This window comes from Pinus tabuliformis, chromosome 3_1 (genome assembly GCF_031772625.1).
Source record: "Pinus tabuliformis cultivar Carrire ecotype Pingquan chromosome 3_1, CPIR1, whole genome shotgun sequence".
NCBI lineage: Eukaryota > Viridiplantae > Streptophyta > Pinopsida > Pinales > Pinaceae > Pinus > Pinus tabuliformis.
Window position 1 is genome coordinate 470828730 of NC_142301.1, and position 24179 is coordinate 470852908.

Below are 24179 nucleotides of genomic sequence, written 5' to 3' on the forward strand. Positions count from 1 at the left end.
AGAGAGTGTAATAGTCCAAAAAATACTGAGGTCATTACCTTCAAAGTTTAATCCTAAGGTTTCAACTATAGAAGAAACAACCAACTTTGAGACTCTAAATAGGGATCAACTAGTTGGTTCTTTGACAACATATGAGATGATAATTTAAATAGGAAAGTTAGCTACAATAGATGCAACTTTTATAGCAAACAAGTATTACAAAAGAAAAGGAAGGTTCATGCTCAAACTCTGTTGAAGAAGAGACAAAATTTCTCAAAAGATTGAAGGAAAGTACGAGTAAGTACAAAGGAAAACTCCCAATTAAATGTTTCAATTGTGGAAGAGTGGGAAATTATGCCTCCAAATCTCCTTACAATAAAGAAGAAAATCAATCTATAGGGAAAGAAAAGAATAAGTTTAATAAAATGCTTTAAAAAGAATAGTCTATGTGTGCAAGAATATAGTAGTACATATAAAGATTCCAATGAATCCTTTAGTGAATATGGAGCTACTGAATTCATCCTAATGGCTCTATAAAAATCTAGGAGAACTTAATGAATATGAAGAAGAAGAAGAAGAAGAAGATGAGGTAGACCTTAAGGGGGAGTTGATCAATGCCCTAGAAGAAACAAATAAACTAAAAGAGAAGAATAAGAAGCAAAAACATATTTTGTTAAAATATGTTAAAGAATAATCAAATTCAGAAGAAATTGTTAAGTTGAAAGTCGAATTAGAAGAAACAAACAAGGTGGAGGATATTTTGCTTCAACAAATAAAAGAGAAAATAAGGGAGTTTGAAAGTCTGGAAGAAGAAATAGTAACCTTGAAGAAAAAGCTAGAGAAGGCACAAACTGAATTAAATATGAACGTTCAACGTATAAAAGGGTTTGAAAAATTGGATGTAATATTAAATTCCTAGAGGTCTCCACTTATGAAAGCTTGATTAGGCTATGAAGGAGAATCTATTGAAAATAATAAAAAGGATAATTTTTTGTAAAATCTATCAAAGGAGACTGTGATAGTCCACATCAATCTAAGAATAAGAAGTTGAGCAACACATCTAACCCACAAAAAGGAAATAATAAACCTAAGGAGAAGAAACAAACAAACACTTCCAGCAAATTGCAATAGAGAAAAGGAGTGGAAAAACAAACAATAAGCTATCAGAGACTATACTTCTTTAGGAGACAAGATTATCAAATACCAAGAAGATATTATTCTTCAGTATCATCCATTACCAGGTATGGAAACTTTTTCTATGGATATTTATTGTAAAAATTTTGGACATAAAACTATAAATTGTAAAGCTTATGTCAGAACAAATAGACTGAGGAACGCTAGAAGAAGTGAAGTAAACAACATATCTGCAAACATAAAAACAAATAGGAATTTGGACATAAATCCATTTTCTCCTCTCTTTGATATCACTGAATGTTTCTACTGTCAAAATTTTAGGCATGACTCATATGAATGTCAACTCAAAAACAATAGTTCATAATCCAAGAACAACTTTAGAACAAAAGAACATAAGCAGGTGAGAAAGAAGAAAGAAGAAAATAAAGCTGATAAGTGTGGTACAGTTTTGTATGTTCAAAATTATAATAGTCAATGGTATGTAGATAGTGGTTTTTCTAGACATATGACATGGGATAAAAGTAAGTTTGAATCCTTAGATGAAAAAAAAAGAAATGTCACATTAGGAAATGATGCAACATGAAGAATTAGAGGAAAAGGTATAGTTGATCTTAATAATAGCGGAGGAAAGGCTAAGGATATATTGTTTGTTAAAGGACTAAAACATAATTTACTGAGAGTTAGTAAAATGTGTGACAAAGGTTGTTTTGTTCTCTTAAGAGCTCAAGATTGTGACATATCAACAACAACAGGGAAGGTGTTGGATAAAGGAGTTCAAACATAAAATAATGTATATATATTGAAGGAAGATAATGAAAAGTGTTACATCAACAAACAAGATAGGTCTTTACTATGGCATAGGAGATTGGAGCATCTCAATTTTGATCACATTTTCAGGCTTAGTAAAAAGATGTAGTGCCCACTCTAGTTTCCTGACCCTAATACGACATTATCTTAGACACTCTATTCTTCGAGGACCTCAGATTGAGGATCTGGACCCATGACACTATTATTAGCGATCGAGATATTCATGGTTGTGATGTTATGAATGCTTTCCATTGATATTATGGTAGCATGAATGGGTATGTATCTTATCTATCAGTATTTTGATGATTGCAATATTACATAGTTAAGTTGGTCTCTATTTGAAATTATGACGAGGGTAGTAAAGAATATGTATGCGCTCTACTAAAAGCATAACGAGGATAAATTTTATGGATAGGTATATTTCTACGATGTTACGATGTTGATAGCTTAATGAATATGTATGTTTCTGTTGATGATTATTGATGATAGCCATCAGGGATGTGTCCCCTATGTTACCTACTTCCTTTAGTTTAGACTTACAATGAACAATGATGTGAATGACCAGGAATTGTTAATGATGCTATTATGATAATTGACTAACATTGAGAAACCTTGTTACTGATGATTATTAAGTATGGCAGGAAACCATCAGAGGCACTCGCATATGACATGTCGATGACACCTGGTTTGATGAAAATTATATTACTTTATCTTTGAAAGTCTAAGACGATCTTGGAATCTGCCATATATGTTTAACTATATTCTGATGATATATTAATGGTTGCAGGCACAGATTAGTTGCTTGACCGAATGACTCACATATGGGTGATGGGGTTGTACAAGTGGATGGAACTACATGGGAGGGGTGGGACAGAGTCTCTGATCTCACCCACTAGCACTCTCGCTGTGACTTGGGCTGGAAGGGTTGAAACACCTTTGCCTTGAAGATCACGATGCCATGAGGGCAGGTTCCAAAGTTGGGTCGCTCATGAGGACTTTACCGGGGGGCGCGCATCAAGGTGGATTCCTTGATCCCCGACACCATTAGTCTCACTATAGCAGGCAACATAAGAGATGATAGTGGTCTATGACGTTGCACTATACTTTCCCCTCGTAATCACTGGATGCTTGAAGGGCAAGTGGTGTGGCACCCTTGGAACTTCAGGGGAATTTCTTGAAGGGCACGACCAACTTGGCACCCTTGGCATCACAAATAAAACTATTAGGTGTGGCACCCTTGGAACTTTTAGGGAAGTTCTTGAAGGGCACAACCAAACTGGAACCCTTGACATCACAAATAAGCTATTAGGTGTGGCACCCTTGGAACTTCTAGGGAAGTTCTTGAAGGGCACAACCAAACTTGGCATCCTTGGAATCATTAAAAATAAGCAAGGAATGAAAACTAGGTAAATTTACATCAAGGGTAAATGATGATTAGAAACCAATGTAATTAAATCAAAAATAAAACTTGGAATAAGGAGGATCATAGGAAGGATTAAAATAGAGTACCTTAAAAACTCTACCCTTCCCATTTTGGAAAATGCTAGGAAGATTATGTGGTTTAATTAGGAAAAGGGGAAAGACAAACATAATGGTAAGGATAAAGATTAATCCTAAACTAATTTAAACCTAATTAAGAAAAGAGGAAGGTGAATTAAAATGAGAATAATAAATTAAATTTAGAGAAATGTAGAGAAGCTCCATGTGTAACCAACCAACATAAGAATATCCATTTAGGAGATAACCAGAGTTAAATTAGGGAGTAGATTGGGGATAAAATCTTGACTCATTAATTTACTTCAAGTAATGAACACAAATTAAGGAATAAAAGGGGGGAATAAAGAGACAACTAGGAGAAGAAATAGGAATCTTGTTGAGGTGAGGAAAATATTAGTTTTAAATAAAAATTTAAGTAAATAATTTTGGGAGACCCTTGATGTGAGAATGACACATGGGTGGGTGAACAATCAAGCTATTGAATTATAAAAAAATAATTAATTATGCATGACATGACAAGTGTCACCTATGAGGACTCCTATAAAAGAAGGGGCAAGCCATGGGAGAAGGGACTTTTGGGAACCCTATGGTTGGATGGATGAGATGATGTCAGAGCAGTGATTACGAAGCTATAGTGAGTTTGGTGACGTAGAGGATTTTAGGGAGGGGACTCTGGAGCCAAGGTGTGCTCTCCTCTACCAGCTAGTGCTTTCCTCCATTGTACAACCCCATTGCAGCTCGGGGGTCTGCAGGGAAGAAGAGTACCCAAAGAGTAGGCTGGGAGGTTAACCAGTGGGTCTTCACATCGGATCAAGTGCGTCATCATTCACTCACGGAGGTGATCAGCTACAAGGGAATACCAACAACAACAGAGCAAGTGGAGTCTCGCCTTCTGTTGAACGGTACATATGTATTTCATTACTATTGAACTTAGTTAAAAGTATGAAAATGTTGTGATATGTTTCTTGAAAGGAGTGGCAGGAATGTGTGTGCTAAATAAATTTGAATTTCAATGCGTTTCTTTTCTAGTTGTATTTGCTGTTTTAAAAAAATAAATAAATAAATAAAAAAATAAAAATGTATAAAGTTTGGATGTGGTCCTCACACTTATTAGCTGGAGTTGGTCCTCACAAAAGAGAGTAGTTATAGACTTACCAAAGATAAAGAAACCTCAAAATCCTATTTTCAAGTCATGTCAAATGGTAAAACATGATTGAAGTTCCATCAAGGTCAAGGATAAGTTATCAAGTAGAAAGCCTTTGTGGTTAGTACATATGGATTTGTTTTTTCTTTCTTGAAAAGAAGCACTGGGAGGAGAAAGCTATTTTGTCTTGGTGATTGATGACTATTGTATATTGACATGGGTAGCATTCCTTAGAAATAAGTTAGATGTATTTCAGAATTTCAAAATATCCAAGGGATTAGCACAAAATAAAACAGGGTGCAAGATAAAGTGTATAAGGTCAGACAAAGGAGGTGAGTGTACTTCAGATGAGTTTGCAGGGTTTTGTGATGAACTTGGCATAAAAAGGCAATATACTATTGCAAAAACACCATAAAAAAATGGATTTGAAAAGAGACATAACATGCATATATAGAAAATGACCAGATCCATGATGCAAGAGAGAAATATTCCTCAAACCTATTGGGTAGATGCAATATACACAACAATATATATTCTAAATAAAGCACATATTAGACCAAATTATGATAAGACACCATAATTGTGGCACAATAAACCGACGTCTATTAAACATTTCAAAGTGTTCAGAAGTAAGTGCTACATCAAAAACAATGATGAAAATTTAGGAAAGTTTGATTCAAGGTAAGATGAAGGAATATTTTTGGGATACTCGACAAAAGTAAAGGATACAAACATTCTATTAAACGTTTGCATAAGATTGTGGATTGTACAAATGTAAATTCTGATGAAGTGTTGCGTGAAAAGAACAAGAACATAGGTTCTATTAATGTTGAAGGCTATCACCATGATAGTGAAGAAAATGAAATATGGGATGAAGAATAAAAAAAGACAAATACTCTTTCAAAGTACCCCTCAAGGCATGTAAAAAAGAATCATCATGAAAATCAAATTATTGGAGATAAAATTGAAGGAGTTCAAACAAGGAGGAAACTTGCAAAGACAACATATTAAACTCATATAGCCATGATATAATGAATTAGAACAATAAATTTTGATGAAGCAAGTAAAGACAAACATTGGATAGATGCTATGATCGAGAAGCTAGATCATGTTGAAAAGAAAAAGACTTGGAAACTCACACAAAGACTAGTAGGAAATAATGTCATATGTACAAAATGGGTCTTCAAGAATAAGATGAATCAACAGGGACAAATTGTTGGAAATAAAGCAAGACTATTATGCAAGGGTTACTCATAGGTAGAAGGTTTGGACTATGAAGAAATGTTTGCACCAATAGCGAGATTTGAGGAAATCATAATGTTTCTTGCCTTTACATGTTATAAGGATTTCAACTTGTACGAAATTGATGTAAAGTCTACTTTTCTAAATGTAGAACTTGAGGAGGAAGTACATATAGAACAACCTGAGGGATTCTTATTGTTGGATGATCCTAATAATGTATGTAGGTTAAATAAAGCACTGTATGGACTTAAAAAAGCACCAAGGGCATGGTACTATAGGTTGGAAAAATATCTATATAAGCAAGGTTTTAGGAAAGGTGCAACTGATAGTAACTTATACATAAAGGCCAATGAAGATAAAATCCTAATTTTGGTTGTGTATGTGGATGATATTATGATTGGAAGCAACAAATATCATCTATGACAATGGTTTTCTAGAGAGATGAAGTTTGAGTTCGATATGTCAACGATTAGAGAACTTACTTTTTATCTAGGGCTACAAATCCTACAAAATTCAAGAGGTATACTTATTTCTCAATAGAAGTACCTAAAGGATATGTTGAAGAAGTTCCATATGGAAGACTTTAAGCCAGTCTCAACTCCTATGAAACTTGGATGCAATTTGCGTGTAGATGATGAATCACGTGATGTTGACTAGAAACTTTATAGATCTATGATAGGCAATTTATTATATCTAACAACTTCAAGACCACATATAATGTTAGGAATCATATTAGTGGAAATATATCAATTAGCACCTAAACATAGTCATCTATTAGCAACAAAAAGGATATTTAGATACTTGAAAGGGATTGCAAACTATGGAACATGGTATCCAAAAGGAAAGGATTTCATAGTGACAACATAGTAACATAGATGCATATTGGGCCAATTGTATAGATGACGGGAAAAGTACAAGTGGTGGCCCATTCTACTTATGAGAATAATTGTTTGCATGGTTAAGCAAAAATCATTCCTCAATATCTCTATCTACAGTAGAATCTGAATACATAGCAACTACTACTTGTTCCACATAAGTGTTGTGGATGAAACATAATCTACATGATATGAAGGTAACTTTCAGTGAACCAATATCTATTAAATACGAAAATACTAGTGCAATAAGCATATCTAAGAATATAATGCTTAATTAAAAGAATAAGCACATACCTATAAAGTATCAGTTCCTTAGAGAATAAGTGGCTAAGAAAATAATGACTCTCGAATACATATCAACAAAAGAATAGATGGCAGACATATTTACTAAGCCACTAGCAAGAGAATAATTTGAATACTTAAGAAACAAAATAGTCCATGCTCCCTCTTATCACTAATTTGACTTCAAAGAGGAGCCTCAAAGACTCTAGAGAATATAAAAATGAATGCATTATCTAAGGGGGAGCCTCTACAAAAAAAACAAGAACTAAACAAGAAAAGCAAATAATGATGCTAGAATACATATCAACAAAAGAGCAGATAGCAGACATATTTACTAAGCCACTAGCAAGAGAATAATTTGAATACTTAAGAAACAAAATAGTCCATGCTCCATCTTCTCACTAATTTGATTTCAAAGAGGAGCCTCAAAGACTCTAGAGAATATAAAAATGAATGCATTATCTAAGGGGGAGACTCTATAGAAACAACAAGAACTAAACAAGAGAAGCAAGAAGCATATGATCAAAAGAAAAAGTATATGAATATCAACAATGTATAAGTGTCAATACTTTGAGGAAGAAAAAGAAGCAACATGGAAAAGACCAACTTATATTTGCAAAACCAGGTCATCTTTATTATGAAAAGATAACATCAACTAAGTTCATCATTCAAAGGTTTATTCTTTGATACAAATTTTGTGTAGAAATGTATACTAATGGGTCAAGTAAATAAGCACTTTCAAAATTTAGAGCATCATATTTGCATATCTAGTCAAGACATTTAGAATATAAACCTACCTCATAGTATATTTATACATCATTAGAACTTCTCAAAATTCTTCAACTTTTGTTCTCTAGATATGTATGACCTATGCATCAAAACATATTGTATTACTCATGTACTCAATTGATAGCCTCTGAACTATTAAGAAAGCAAAAACAAAGATCTCTTCGAATATATAAAGTGAAAGAAAATGTGTTGACATCAAGCTTAAAGGAGAGGATTCTTTATGTCTTTATGTCTGGTTTCTATAAGCCTTCATTATGAAGTGCCATGTGATTGACATATGAACCATATTATTTGTAAACAATCGTGATAAAGTTTCAAATGAAGACATTATCCTCTTTCCAACATCTAAGTTATCATAATATTAGTATAAAAGATCATTTTGTGTAGAGTTATCATAAAATTTCCAAAAGTATATGAGAATATGAATGAAAAACAAAGCAAAGGTCATATAATAATTCAAGTGAAGGAAATAAGTTTGACTGAATCAAAATCAAGCACAAATTCGATTATGTCAAAAGGATATTGGTCACATAAAAGGGCCACAATGTCATGGAGAGGACGACACAACGTTTAATAGTGAAACTCAGTCCTTGAAACATGTTCTGGTTCAATCCTGACATAGATACTTAAGTTATTATCAAAGCTCAGAATTCTATGATCAATTACAAAAGAGAACATCATACCATACATATAGAAGAACTAGCAGAGGGTTCTATAACATTTTTGCACAAGAAAATGAAGCCCAAATCCACAGTGTGTGACTCGGTGCACAAGATGCATAAGACCAAACAAAAAACCAAACAAAAAAAATGAAGGCTCAAAGAGACTTGAATGATCAAGAATATGAGTATTTGTAACAATGAATTGTATAGTTAAAAAGAATCTCAAGATGTAACAATCTTGAGAAAAAAGGTATGATTATGATTATGTAGGATTGACAGGAACAAAGATGGAAGGAGACAAAGATACAAATAATGAAGGTTGGAAGAGCTATAATATTGATAGCATGAATATATTATTGTTAGAGTGAGTTGGATTGGTTGGTGTATTATGATTGGTATGTACAAAGTGTTTAATTTTTGGCATATTCGTGACTGTTGTACATTGTAAATATCATGAGTGTTCAATGATTGAAATATATCATATGCGTTATAATATGGAATTATATCTCATGATATTGCTTCAGATGGTGCGTTATAATATGGAATTATATCTCATGATGTTACTTCAGATGGTTCATTATAATATGGTGTTATTGCTTTAGATGGTGCGTTATAATATGGCGTTATCTCATAGGCATTATATCTCGTGTTATTCTTTTAGATGTTTCATTATAATATGGTGTTATTACTTTAGATTCTCCATTATAATAAAAGTTATCTCATATTATTACTTCATATGGTGCATTATATTTCATTATATGATGTGTTATACTGTAATTAGAGTTTTGTGCCCTAATTCCAAAGAAATGATTGCTACTCTGTTCCCTCTGTAGAATGTGATATCTTCATCGCATTTATTATTTCATGGCCTAGAATAGCTCTTCAAGTTTGATTGTCTTTAGTCGACAGGTTTTGTGTGCTATGAGTAGCAACTTAACCATAATTTAATTGAAGAAATATATTTTTCTCTTGTTGAAGTGGCGAGGTAGAAAATGGTTTATACCGTTATCTAGATGGAATTATCAAAGAAGCTTTATACCAGTAGACCAACAAATGGTCTCTACCATAGTCCAGTTGGATTATTAAGAAAGCCTTGTTCTAGGGTATGATAGAAATATAATGATGGTTTAGTAATAAGCTCCACCTTTCCCTAGTGAGAAAGCTTACTAAAGGTTATATTTCTATGCAAGTTTGAGAAAAATCAAATGCTCACTTGTTACGTGTATGTTGATGCAAACCATGTTACTTCAACCTCCACGAGTCGTTCCTTTGAGCTCCGGTGCATGAGTTCAACCTAAGATGCCTTATATCGGAATGGTAAATAATTGTTGGGTAAGAAGGCAATCTTACACTAATATTTCATCTGATTTTATTGTATCGTGTTCATAGTCACACAACAATATTGGAAGGTGTTCTCCATGTTTGCTAAGCGGGTCCTTATTATCATTGGAATTAAACTGATGCTATTATTACTGGTCATTATCATTGGTTCTCCATGCAGCCATTATCCATGGTCATTATTGTTGGAATTGAAATCAAAATCTATTAAAACCTATCGTTGGTGACTGGCTACATGTAGCCATTATCGTTGGTCATTATTGTTGGTTAACAATGCTCTAGGTGATATCACAATGCGCTCTTAATGTATGCGTTGATATTACATTGGGTCCTTATTACCAATGCGTTGATATTAAAGTGTGAATTAAAGTGTGAGTTCTTATTATAATGCATTGGTTAACAATGTTCTGTGCATGCCATGGAATGATATGGCATTGGAATTAGGCCTTTATACCCTAACATCACTCATACAATGTATGCTACATGCCCACTACATTCCCAACGCATTATTCAAAAAAGAGGTATGTTGTTGATCATGATAGTGGAGGAGGTGTAAAACTTGCTTGGTGAAATTGAGATTTATGATGTCTATTTCATTCTCGTTGGAGATCCTCATTCCTATAGAATTTGACATGCAAAATAAGTGGGATGGATCATTATATTCATGATTCTATGGTGATGACAATGACCAGTGCGACTGGAAATACTTATTGAACAATTAAATGAATGGAATGGGTCGTGAGACATCAAACAATTTTTTTTCTCCTATGAGAGTTTATGGCATTAAATATTTTTTTATGCATATACATAAGACTTGGGCTCTGAAGTGGAATTTTGTTTATGTAGTGCAAATCATTCATATATATATATATATATATATATATATATATATATATATATATATATATATATATATATATACACACACACACACACATGAGGGAAGTAATTTTTAATCTGAATAGACATTTAGAGCATAATGTTTGGTTAATAGACATTCCATCCAAATTGCTTTGCTGTCAATTGATAGAGCTTGTGTTTTTCAAGTTTTAAATCTCCAAACTTCTTGCTATTGATGTCAAAGGGGGAGCTAAGCAAAGGTATGGAATGAAGGATAATTTTTTTTAAAGACAAAAAGGAGGAGGAACACTATGTTTCCATCAATGCCAAAGGGGGGGAATGTTGGAAATTTGGAATTGACGTCAAATGGTCATGGTAATTAATTAATTAATGATAAGGACATGTGTTGATGAGTTTTCTTCATGTTAACATTGATTGTGTTGATTTCTTGATGTGCAAAGGTTTATCAAAGTAATATGAAAGAAAAGGTTGATTAAGTGATCTGATGTGCAAAGGATTTTATGATTACACTGATGGTTTATTGGTTTTTTATCCTTAAAACAAAATGAAGACATAATGGTACATCAGAATTGAAGATTTTTTTTGGGAGAAATTGATATTTTCATTAAATATTATATGCTAAATTTACATTTCAAAGCCATATAGTGCAATCATTATTGTTGGCTTATATTATTTCATATTTTCTTAATATTACAAATATCTCAAATTGAATTTTAGATTTGGAAATGAAGAGGTAGATTGTGAACAACTCTAGAATACCAAGTGATAACTCTCCAATTCGAATTCCTGCATGGAATACAAACCATCAACAACTCTATATATATAAAAAATGTCAATTTTAATAACAAAAAATGTCATTTTCAATAATAAAAAAATAAGTTTTGTGACTTGAGAATTTTGTATGTGAGTGTTTGTGAACAACCTCATAAATAAAGAATGGAAAATAGTGGCAGAAAAGAAGAAGATTTGAAGAAGAGAAGTAGTAGAAAACAACACATAAACTTATTTCAGAATAGAGACAAAGACTAGGTAGCCGAAAAATCTAATTTGTAATCTAATTAGGGGATTGTAGTTTCCCTTCAAGTTGTAGCTTGATAAAGAACAAGTTGTAGCATGTTGAGGTAGGAGCCTCCTATGGGTTGTAGCCTGCAAAATTTTTGTGGGTTAGAGCTTCCTTAAGGTAGCATCCTAGTGTTATAGGTTGGAGCCTATAGAAAATTTTATGTAATAGGGGAGTAGGAGCTTGCCTTCATATCATTTTCATCTAAAAATTTGTGGTTTTCTACCTTTATGGGTTTCCACTCAGTATCAGGTGTCTTCATTTGTTACTTATTGAGCGTCTCACTTGTGTGAATTCTTTTGAATTCTGAATATGTACATAGGAAATTATCTCTCTCTGTAACTGCAAAAGAAACAATTAATAAAGGGATATTTACATAAGAAATTAGATGCATAAGAATATATTTGAAAAGGAAATCAAGTTGAACTAAATAATTGAAAGATACAATTACTAATTCACCCCCCCCTAAGTAATTGCCAAGAATTTATCACACTAAATTGTCTTCTATATGAAAAGTAAGATATAAAAAGTAAATTAAAGCTTGAAATCTATGTTAAAGAATGAAAGGCCCTCAACTCCAAGTATAGGTGAGTGCACCATGAGGGAGATGTATAGAAGGAAAGACTACCAGGATTGAAGGTCCATTAGAGCTATCTCTCCTAACCTCCATGGTCGAATGAAGAGAATTTAGGATATAATGATGTCACAAGGAAGATCTAGGCAAGATTTCGACTTCCCATTGCACTTATGTCTAGAATAGGTAACTCATTGTTGATGTCCAGATGATCTTATCTTCCTAGTGGCGAGGGATCTAGTTTAGCAATACCATTCATAACTTCAAAGAAGGTCAAGGAGGGGAGGGTGGTGGGTGGTGGGGGGATGGTCAACTCAGGTCCACATTAATCTAGAGTCAGAGACAATATTACCATCAACTTATTTCTTGGCGCCCCTAGATAAAACATTAGGGGAATTTTGAGGCCTAAAATGGACCTCCTGAGGAAAATAATGAAATAATGGTTAAAATGATAAAATAATATTTATGAAATTTTAATGAAAAAAAAAGTAAACTACTTTTTTTTTTATTGCATTTTTGGCTTATCTCCTTTTAGGTTTATTCAAATATCAAGTATAGACACCTTTTGGACCTAGAATTAGATTCCAAATACAATGAGTACCCACTCTACATGCTTAGATGCACATCGCAAAAAAATGAAATTGCATGAAAAAAGTGTTCTCAACATGTTTTCTTGATGTAATATTTATTTATTTATTTTTTATTTTTATTATTTATTTATTTATTTTATTTTTTATGCGGGTCTACTCAAAAGCATGCATAGTGGATACTTGTTGAATGTATAATTTAATTCTACATCCAACGTGTTTCTAAACTTTGCAATTGAGTAAACCTATGTGGACATAAGGCAAAAATAAAATTTAAAAAAAAAAGTGTTTTCTTATTTTTTCTCCAAAATATTTTCCCCTAGGGATGACAACATCGTATTGAATCCTATTGGTTCTATTAAAGTTAATTTTATTAGCACATTTTTTAGGCCCATTTCAAAATTTTGTTAACTGGATCACTATAAAGAAGGAAGTAACCCTTTGGATGGAATTTGGTTTAGGAGGAGGTTAGATAATGTGGGCATAAAGCCTAGATCCTAGATAGCTCCTACTTATATAAGGCCATACATTTGTGGTATAGGTACCAAAAGAAATTAGATGGGGTCTAGGGCATATTAAATAGACAATGGAATCTCCCATGGATCACTTAGTAAATGGGCAGTGTAAAATCAAGTTCTCATCTATCTTGACCTCACATAGACGATGAAACTGATAATTCTCTCATTGCATGTAGTCTAGAAATTTTTCTTGACACAAAATCAATGCAAGTCCCCTTAGAACTAGCCTAGGGAAATATAAAGAGAGTGATATGAATGATGACACATGTATTGTGGTTGGATAATGAGTTTGTTCCTCACTTTTTTGAAGTGCTCAACATAGATGGCCATCTATGGACGTAACTTTCCATAGGGGTTTTTCGAAATGACATGCACAAATTTCCTATAAATACCATCATAGATGAGAGAAAAAGATACCAAACCATGAGTGTGCCACACATGGGATACAAAAATGCACATAAAAGAGAAAATATGCTAGCCACAAGAGAATTCCAAAGTTGTAGAGTGCTTGTAGGTTTAAACATTTTATATTAGACAACATTAGTCCAAAGATCAAATAAGCTATTTACAAATGAGGATTGAGTTGTGTCTTTATACAAAAATCAAGTAGCCTATTCTCCCAAGAAAAGTTATGGATCCACATAAGTAGGGTGCACTTGCTAAGAGGGTTATTTTGTTTGCATATCAATGTTCACTAGGTTGGCCTTAACCATTCCTAGTAATATAATAAAAGAATAAAATATTCCCTAGATATGATTACAAATGTATTTATTATACATGTAAATGGGACATATTTGTATGTATAGTTTACACAAATAATTCCAACATGTCCCTTGAGTTGATAGGCGAATATGGAGAGAGGTAATTACAACAAAAAGTCCATTGCCCTCTTTAATGTTGAGTAAAGGACCACTTCAACCATCCTGGTCTTCATACCTCCCACACCAACATGGTTCCATAACTTAGTGCAGGTGGAATTTGGTAGAAGTATATTGAAGTTGATATTGATGAGTTGGATTATTGAAACTATCCAATCGTAGAGAATCTACAACCTGCCACCATCAAAAAGAGAAATATTCATTGTAATATTCTAATCAAAGGTAGAAAGGGTGGAAAACGATCCCTTGATGCAAAAGTGATAATTTTTTATTTTATTTTATTTATTTATTTATTTATTTTTAATTTTTTATATGTATCTAATAAATATAAACATCTTAATGTGGAAGGTAGAGATGTATTGAAATATGTTGAGAATCATTTTTAAAATCATCTATAAAACATGGTGAGATAGATTCTAGGAACTTGTGCATAGCAATTTCATCAAAGAAGGTAAAAAAGTATTTAGCTCCCCAAAAGAACAAGTGGTCATAGGCTTGAAAATTTCATTATGATATTGTAGAGATCAAACTAGCAAACCCAACATGCATGGATTTAAATAAAACATTTGCAAACCATTAAACTAGTAAAAGTAAAGATCTTTCATTTCTAGTTGTGTAATCAACATAGTGAACGAACTATGGTAGTGATACCTAAAATATTCAAGATAAGTAATTTTCAATCCAATAGAACAAAGAACCATTTAGCTCCCACCATTAGCTCCAACAAAGCCACAACCAAAACTATCTGCGGAGGAAGACTCTCCTCCCAACCAATATCTCAATCATCATGACTAAGATCCCACCAATCCCTCAATTTATTGCTTATGTTGGTTTCTAATCCTTTAATACCTGTATTGCATAAGAAAAAATTATCTCACCCCCTTCTCCACATTATTTAAATAACATGCTTCATGTCCATACATGCAAAAAAAACCCATGCATAGGTTCCACTTGTCATTATATAATTTTTCAACCTTTTCTTGATTTAACCTTTCCACTAACTTTGACTTTAATAATTTCTCTTCTTTTTACCTTTTCTTCCTTTATAATAAATCAATCAATTTTATTTATTTATTTATTTTTTACAATGTGGTTCACAGACACCCTGGTCAACGGGTGGCGCTACGTCCACGAAAAAATCTGGGTTGATCAACCTTGAAGGGAATCTAACCCTGCGGCCCACTAGCTAGGCCTAACCCCAAGGGCTTCGGGGAGAATGGACCCTGTGACCTCCCTATGGCGAGGCACTAATTTTGACCAACTAAGCTAACCCTTGGGGCTAATAAATCAATCAATTTATTATCACTACTAATTATTATTAATTATCATCCTTTAGTTTAATTATTGTTACCTATTACCATTTATATAGTTCTTTAATTATTATTTATTACTCATTATTACTTTAACTAAATATTACATGGCATTATACACTTTCCCATTTCAAGGAACTTGGTTTGAATATATCTTTAATTATGTTACTTATATGTTTTTACTTTCTTCCCATATCTCCCACATCACCCTCTACTATAACTAGTATAAGAGCCATTTAACTGACCGTATTAGGTATTGAAAGTATACATTACAACTTTAGGGAAGAGAAATTACAATGATCCATCTTCCAAATTTTAGTAACAAGCTTAAATCCTATTAGCCTAATCCAGGGCCCAAGTTTGAGGCCTTTTCTACCCATGTAGGCATATAGTTTAGTACACTAACATGCATACTCATGGTAGCTTGAAAAGTTGACCTAAACTTACTCCCCAACTTCTACAATGTACCTAGCACCAACCATAAAAATCAAATCATGTAACCCACTAATGAGTACTACTTTAACCCTTCTTCTAGATTTTGACATCACAACTCTAATATCAGGCTCTTTATCCTTCTTAAGATGATCCCATCTCCCATTTTTAAATATATAAGGAAAAAGAATCATTGACATGTGCTTGTTGATTAAATTTGTAGTAATAATTTATAGATTTCTCCTTTGTAAGTATGGCCTCCCATGGGATCATTGAATGAATCAACCCTCTTAGCCTAGTTGTGGATTTCATATCAATCACTACCTCACAATTTGTAATCAATGTATTGCTTCTATTCATAACATCCTTATCTCATAGAAAATATTTTTCAAGCTAATTGTCGCATATCATCATAGGAACATATATCATTGTGATCAAAACATCTTAAATAATAAGGAACTACATTCTCATGCACACCATCATGAAACATCTCATTATCAAAATTCCATGTAATTACATCATGCCATCATATCATGAGATATTATCATAATGAATATAACCTCAACACATATTTATAAAATATATAACATTTCATTAACATAATTAAGTGGAACACTACATGTTAACATAAGAGCACATGTAAATACCATAGGGCTTTTAAAATAGCATAACATTGTGAATATAATAATCATATTACATATAGCACATGTAGAAGAATGAAATACCATGAACATTCTTAACATGATTCATCAACAAAATAAAATTCAGTAGCATACATGAATACATTAAAAATGACTACCAACTATTACATCTAAATAAGAGTACCAATAAGCATCCATCTAGCATCTTCTTTTGGTTTATTTCTACAAAGGTCATCAATATCATGAGTGCCACTTGATAATAAAGATACCAATTGTTCTTTGATTATCATCTCTTCCTCGTAGAACAAGAAGCTTGAAATTTTATGGATCTATGTAGTGGACCTTATTAGTATGTTGAAGTTCTCATTTATTTTCATTATTTGAATACATTATTAAACCTTCAAATAAGCCCCCTGGTGGGCTCAAGTATTGTAGCAATAATGCTACAACTCCTGGAGCTTCCTTCTCTAATTTTATCAACCTGGTAGTTCGTAACAAACTTGGAAGTGACGGTGTTGTATGCACAAGTACTAGCTCTTGTCGCAACTGTCACTTGGTCAGCTGGCACAAGTCCGCTAGGGCTCAAGCCAACTTCTATGAGTTCTCAGAAGAAGCTTTTTAACTGATGAACGAAAGCTAACTCAAAGGAAATTAACCTACTTTGCAAAAATGAACTGAAAGCGAACGAGAAATGAAAACCCTAGCAAACCCTAATTCTACCAGCTAGTCCTACTGATGCAAAGGTGGGAATGCAAACTACTGAAAGAGATGCCATTACTTCTAGGAAAGTGAGATGCATGTGTCTAGACTACTTTGATCTAAAGAAAACATATTTTTGTATTTTTGTTCAAGTTGTTGGAATTATTATGTGTGTGCTTCTGTTGTGGGGAAAAGTATCCAACACGGAATGACCCTATCCCACTCTAAGGGTGATAGTTCCTTAGCAACAGCTGAAGCAAAGCTATCTAAAGTTACTTCTTTATGACATGCAAGAGATGAAAGGAAGGGATCCACTTACCGATGTCTTGCGCAAATGGTCGATCCAATCTCCTCTATTTGCCGCTCGCTCCCAGCTCCAAGTCTTCTCACGGGCCCAACTACACGAGATCCTGCGAACAAGACAAGAAAAGGAAACTACAAGAAGCATGCATTCATAATTGATTCAAGGATTAGCATAAATCAAATACGCAAGTAAGACAATACACCATTGAAACACATGCGAATAGAAGAACCTCAAATGCTTTATTAATATAAGGAAGTAAGGTTCAGGCGGTGATACAACCGTGAGAGGTCCAATCCAGCATCACCTTCCCAACGGAAAGAAATATACTCTTCACCTCCCTCAAGCAATCACCCAATACTCTCAACTGTAAACCAACAACAATTCTTTGCACAAAATTCCGGCCTCTAGATCCCATGGGATGAGATCCTTATATAGAGTTTTGGAGTGAAGATAAGTCAGCTTGATGTGTGACTTGTTGTCCTCTTCAACTCCAGTTGTTCTTCAGTCCTTGAGTCCACTCGGAGTTTCTACCTTCCACTTGGAGTTTTAGAACCTCTTTACTCATCATTAGGCGAATCTTCTGATCCAAGTGTCATTTTGGAAGCTTCCTGGGCACTGGCACATTGAGAAAAGATTCCTCCACATGTCAAAGTACGCCCAGCGCAGGTAGCCTTTGTTGCACTTGCTATGCAGCGCAGGTACACCATAGAGCTTTTGACATTCAGCGCAGATGCTTAGTGGAGCAGCTGCTTTAATCCAAAATTGACCTGTTTTTGAGTGTTTTTCAGTGGAGAACTGATCTGAAGTGCTGTGGTTTGCTGACCTTGTTCCTCTAGGGGTAGGAACAACATGTTTAGGGACTTTGGATCCCTCAGATTATTGACATTTCATGCTCCATGCTGTAAGGCACAAAAATGTCTATAACAGTTGCCCCCTAAAGTATGAGGTCGTTTATCGGGTGAAATGCTTTATTAGGAGGATCCGAAGTTCATTCAATCGTCGGGAGGTGACCTGTAACAAAATACAATACAATACATTATCTTTTCATACTTTCTTTTCATGATCTAGCTAATGCGGGCATTTCCCATGCTCAGCTTTATAAATACATTTGCTGTACATAAACAGACGATCGTCTGATAATAGACTGATAATTCTCTGCTTTTAATTATCATCCTTTTAGTAGGATGATCATCTGCTGCACATGTCTATGTTTTTATCTCCTGAATATATATCGCAGCCCGGATGGATGAAACTAGATCCGGGGTCTTCAAACTTGTCCGATCTTCACTCTAGTACAAGTCGATCCATGTGAGAATTTCTTGAAGTCGAACATGGAAAGACATCGCTTGATTACCAGTCAATAATGTAAACTGTTAACAAGCGCGAGAGGAATCACCGATAATGATGATGACCCTCAAGGTACTGCAGCACAATTCACGTGGCGTGAATATAGGATCTGACGTCGAACACCACGCAAAGTCTCCCGGTCGAAGGTCATTAATGTATACCTATCGCCGGAAGTGAGAAACTTGCCATTGAGGCATGCAAGCTTCAAAGTACTGAGGGGGTGTTCCTAGATCAACTTCTTGGATAGTGAGCTGATGTCGACAAGAAGTGATCCGTCAAAGGAGGGCCTTAATGAATCCCACATCAGTGACACGGAACGGAGCTAGTGATGATGGTGAAAACGATCTGTGAAATATGATTCAGGGTGGCGGTCATGGAAGGACGAAAGATGATGTATGGTAGTGGATGGGACCCGGTTGACACTTTCTGAATGACATCTCTTGAACATATAACGACACTGATGTGATGGATCGGTAGCATTACCCCATGTATGGATGGTATGGCGAGACCATGGTGAAGGGACCGGTGAATGATAATAACCCAACCCGATATTTACGGAGGCAAAAGTGTCATGTTCAAGAGCGACTTGCTACCATTAAGCTTTGAGGTTCTTCCCAATTTTTCCCCAGTCATTTCTGACCAGTACCTCTTTATTTTTGTCAAGCTTGAGGAGGATAACATATGCTTGTTCTATAACCTGCCCTTCGGGCAAGCCCATCGCTATGTTTTAACGAGCTTAACGATAGGGAAACTCGTTCTCGTCTAAAGACAAGTTTGTCGCTATCTAATATTTTTAACGAGCCCAGCGACAAAGACAACTCGGTCCTTTTCATCTTTAGAGAGTCTGAAATGGGTACATAAAGTGGACTCCAGGGGTCCTTTTTCGTCATCTAATCCCTTAAGCCCGAAAAAGTATAAAACAATACAGAAGGGATGAATGTTCGATATCTTTATCGAGCCGAACTAGACAAGCGCTCGATCTTTTTGTGCAATAATCCCTCAGGTCCAAAAAGATTAACATCTAGAGGAGGGATAGCTCTTCCGGTCCTTTTAACGAGCTGGAAGGCCAAAACTCGGCAAACTTTTCATATTTTACGAGTCAGTGAAAAGAGCTCAAAGAAGACTCGTATTTTGAGGAACGAGTGATAAACAGGGATAGCAGCAGATTCCAGGTACAGGTTAGAATTTTCCAATCACGGCAGTGTCATAAGGACGGCTAGGTGAAATCACTCTTCGCAGCTGTTCCTCAAAATAGGTAAACAATCAAGTGGATGTGAATGATCGGCCAAATGAAAAGTGGAGGTGACGGCGCACAAACACGACCAAGTTTTTTATGGCTGATGAATCTATGGTCTCAAATGGTTATTTACCGGTTCATTTTTTCTGGATGAGCTTGAACTCTGGGGGGGAAGCCTGCTCACATGCTTATGTTTATTTTTTAACGAGCATGAAGTCCGCGTTAAAACTGCTCGGATCTTGCGTTTATTTTTTAACGAGCATGAACTATGCCAAAACTGCTCGTTTTTACCAGTCATAAAGTAGGAAGGTCTCCTGGTAGATTGCTCGCTATTTTTTAAGGAGCTTCATCTCGCTATGCTTTGCTCCATATACTCTCTTTATGCAAGCTGGGTATCGACTTATCCTACGGGTTAGAGGGGTTAGTCCTAGCTAAAACTAAAAAGCCGCCCGTGCTTGCATTCCAAGAGGTTTGCATGCCCCCAGGTGTAAGTCTAATTTCAAGGTTGCCCCTACTCATTCGTCAAAACCTTTGTTTTTAACGGGTGAGGCCTACCTCTTTCAGGTTACCCAAAGATTGTTTCGCTAATCTTTTCAAACAGAACTTTCTTCGGCGACGCCGACTAGGCGACGGTGAATGACGATGCTCCGCCACACACTTAACTTTAACAAAAGAATCTTTTTCCAGAACAACCCCACTTCCTAACAGCCCCTTCTTCCTCATGAGAGCCGGACTCTTGCCGGCTCTTACTCTTACGAAGATGAAGGAGGGGACGGGGTACGGACTAGTCATATTCTCCCGCGGAAATTCTACTTTACACCCAAGGTTTTCTCTGACCCTAGCAGACCAGGATGCATGCCCCCTGGGTTCCGGCCCTACTTTCCCGAATCACTCGCACTCATCAGGAAGAAGAACCGGAGGTAGAGACCTTTCTTGATCGAAAAGACCATTCAGGATAGGTATGTGACTATTTGCGATGCGTGATCCCGGAAATGAAAGTTGGTCTACGAGCTTGACCATTCTTCCTTCGTATGGAAAACACATTATTCGAAAGAGTGAGGAGACTATTGCTTCCATGCAATATATGTAGTCTCGTCCAAGGAGTAGGTTATAATCCAAGGGTCCTTGGACGACCATCAAATTCATCTTGACAGCTTTCCCTTTCAATGTAATAGGCACATTAGGTAGAATCCCTAATGGTCGACTGGTTCCTTTGTCAAAACCCGAGAGATTCCTTATCTCAGGCAAAAGCGCTGGGCAACCCAATGCTTTCCAAGCAATAGAGGATAGGATACTCACAGATGCCCCTTCATCAATGATAGTCCCAGCCATCACCATTTTGTATATTTGGACTATAATTCTAAATGGTATACTGGCTGGTAACCGGGGTCTGCCTAGTTGGTTCCAATCAAAGGACACAACCAGGTTGCTTGGTGGTGGGACCGAATACACGGTCGGGTATGATCCTGACGATGCTCCTTCCTGCGATAAAGGAGTGGGCACATTGCCCTGATGTTCATCAGAATCGGTGTTGATGAAAAGAATCTGGACGATGTCATCCTTACTCTCTTCGGTAGGGGTGTCAGCTGAAGATGAATCCTCAGTGACTGTGGTATTTGAAGATGAAACTTCTGAAGGGAGAACCGGGTCAACTGCCGTCTCGACCTTTGGAATTTCGTCCGGTCCGGATTCAGTAGGTTCATTTTCAGTGACTAACACTTTAGCTGGCCCTATGAGCGGGGCAGCCGTATTTTCGACCAACGAAGGACTTGGCGCGAGTTTTTGGTATCGAGGAGGAAGTAGCAACGGTGTAACCGGTTGATCTTCCAAAACTCTCTTTGCTTCGTCTAAAAAGGGACAACGACGGAGGGTGTGATTGCCTTCACACAGTTCGCAGGGGAATCTCATTCCCCTTCGTTGTCTAGAACCTTCACTTTCGTTGGTCGACGGTAAGCATTCCACCTGGTTGTCAGAGGTTGACGCTTCCGAACTGTGCAAACGAGGGGACCAGTCCCTTAGTATCCGGGGAATACCGGGACAATCACGGTGGAGGTGGTCCCCTCTACATATGACACATGGCGATTTGGGCCCGGTCCGTGCTGTGTGTGGATTTTTGTTAGATGCCTTTTGCTTGCCCCCAGGCGCCTTTGGCTCCTTCTGCTTCTTTTCTTTCTTCTTCTTTTCCTTCTTCTTTTCTATGGGAGCTCCGCTTTCGACGGCTTGACCTTTCGAAGAAGAAGGATCGGAGGAAGGCTTATAAGAAGTGGAAGGCTGGAGGGTAGCTCTAGACTGGTCTAACTGTCGACTCGACTGTTCAGGAACCGTGGTGTTCTGAACTACAGTGGTTGAGAATAGCCAAACTGGCAGGCCAATTGTCAGTCCTGGAAGCGACAACGTGGCCATGTGGGGCGCACCAACTTCTCCCCAAGAGGAGAAAGGGCTAGGGTTCCCATCATGTGGAATCCCTTGGTTGGCGTGTTCCATGTTCTCAACCTCAAGATCAACGCAGGAATAAGGGGTGATTATGTTCTGTTTAGAATGAATTTTATATGACGACGCTTTAGACACAACTTGCTTTTTCAATTTTTAAGAGTCGAGAAAAAGCTAAAGATGACTCTAGTCTCCTTCGATGTATTAACGAGCCCGAAGTGACAAATGCTCGGATGGACTTTTTCAGTTATAGAGTTTGAAAAAGGCCAAAAGAAACTACTCTGGAGTTCTAGGAAGAGGGTGTGCCAAACCTTTCGCGAAACCACAGAATACGTTTTACGGTACGAGTGGTCGATCTTCGTGAATGCTGTGTTCACTGCATCGCGATCAGTAGGGCGGCCGACACGGCTTCCTATGGATAAAGGCTTTGTTCCTATAGGGGTCCCCCAATATACGCGACGGTACGCGGGGGCACAAATCCGTATTAGTGCTATCGTCCCTCAGGAGGAATCACCCACCTTCGTAGAGATCGACGGTCACTATGTTTAACGACGCCGGAACACGTCTCTACCTAGACCTCTACTGTGTTTCGTTATGTTTCAAAGCGTTGTTAGATAAATTCAGTTCTTTTTAGGTTGATCTTGCTTAGCAGTTTGCCTTTATGGATCACCACGTGATGTATGATACAACTCCTAAATGCAGCCTAAGAATGATAAGCAAGCTTTTTCAATTCTCTCAACTTATGAAAATCTTAACTACTGAGGGAAAAGAAAGACATCATCTTTTCAAACAGATCATAGAGCACACACTGATGCACTTTTCCTAAATCGACATGCAAACTGTCAAAATGCACATGCACAATGCAAGTATTTCTTTTCTTCTTCCTTAATGTTGATGTATTACAAAAAGGAAGCTGTTGTACAATTTCGAATTCAATTTCAAGTGAAAGAAAACAAGTTTTTGTCCAATAATCAAAAGAACACCTTAAGATTCACTCGTTTCAACACAAGAAATACTGAAATTCGAACCATATAACGAAAGCAAATGTTCAAGCAGCTATGAACAGTAATAAACTAGCTCTTAGAATCACAACGACACTTTCTTACAGGCCTAGATCCAAGAGGTCACAGCAAGACTAGTTCACTTTCGCTACGGGAAACTGTGAATGAAAGCAAGAAATACAATAAGAACAATCACGGTTTCTTCATACAACTGAGGCGGAATGAAGGCAAAGAAAGGTAGTTTCAGCTGGGTATACAGGTTGACAACAGGCTGCAAAAACAATATTGAAAACTGGGCAACAGACAGTAGGGAACCCCAGTTGCACAAGGCAAAACTGGATCAGCGCAGGTACTGCACTGTCAATCTGACATGCAGAGCAGGTAGCCCCTTCGGGACCTGCGTTGCAGCGCAGGTAGCCTTTGCTGCAGCTGCACTGAAGAGACAACTCTCGTCTCTCTCAGATTCCGGGTCACAGTTTGCTCAAAAATCAATGGTTTTTGGCCAAATCAGAGGCTATCAGCCAAGTATACACTAGAGGATGATTAAGGAA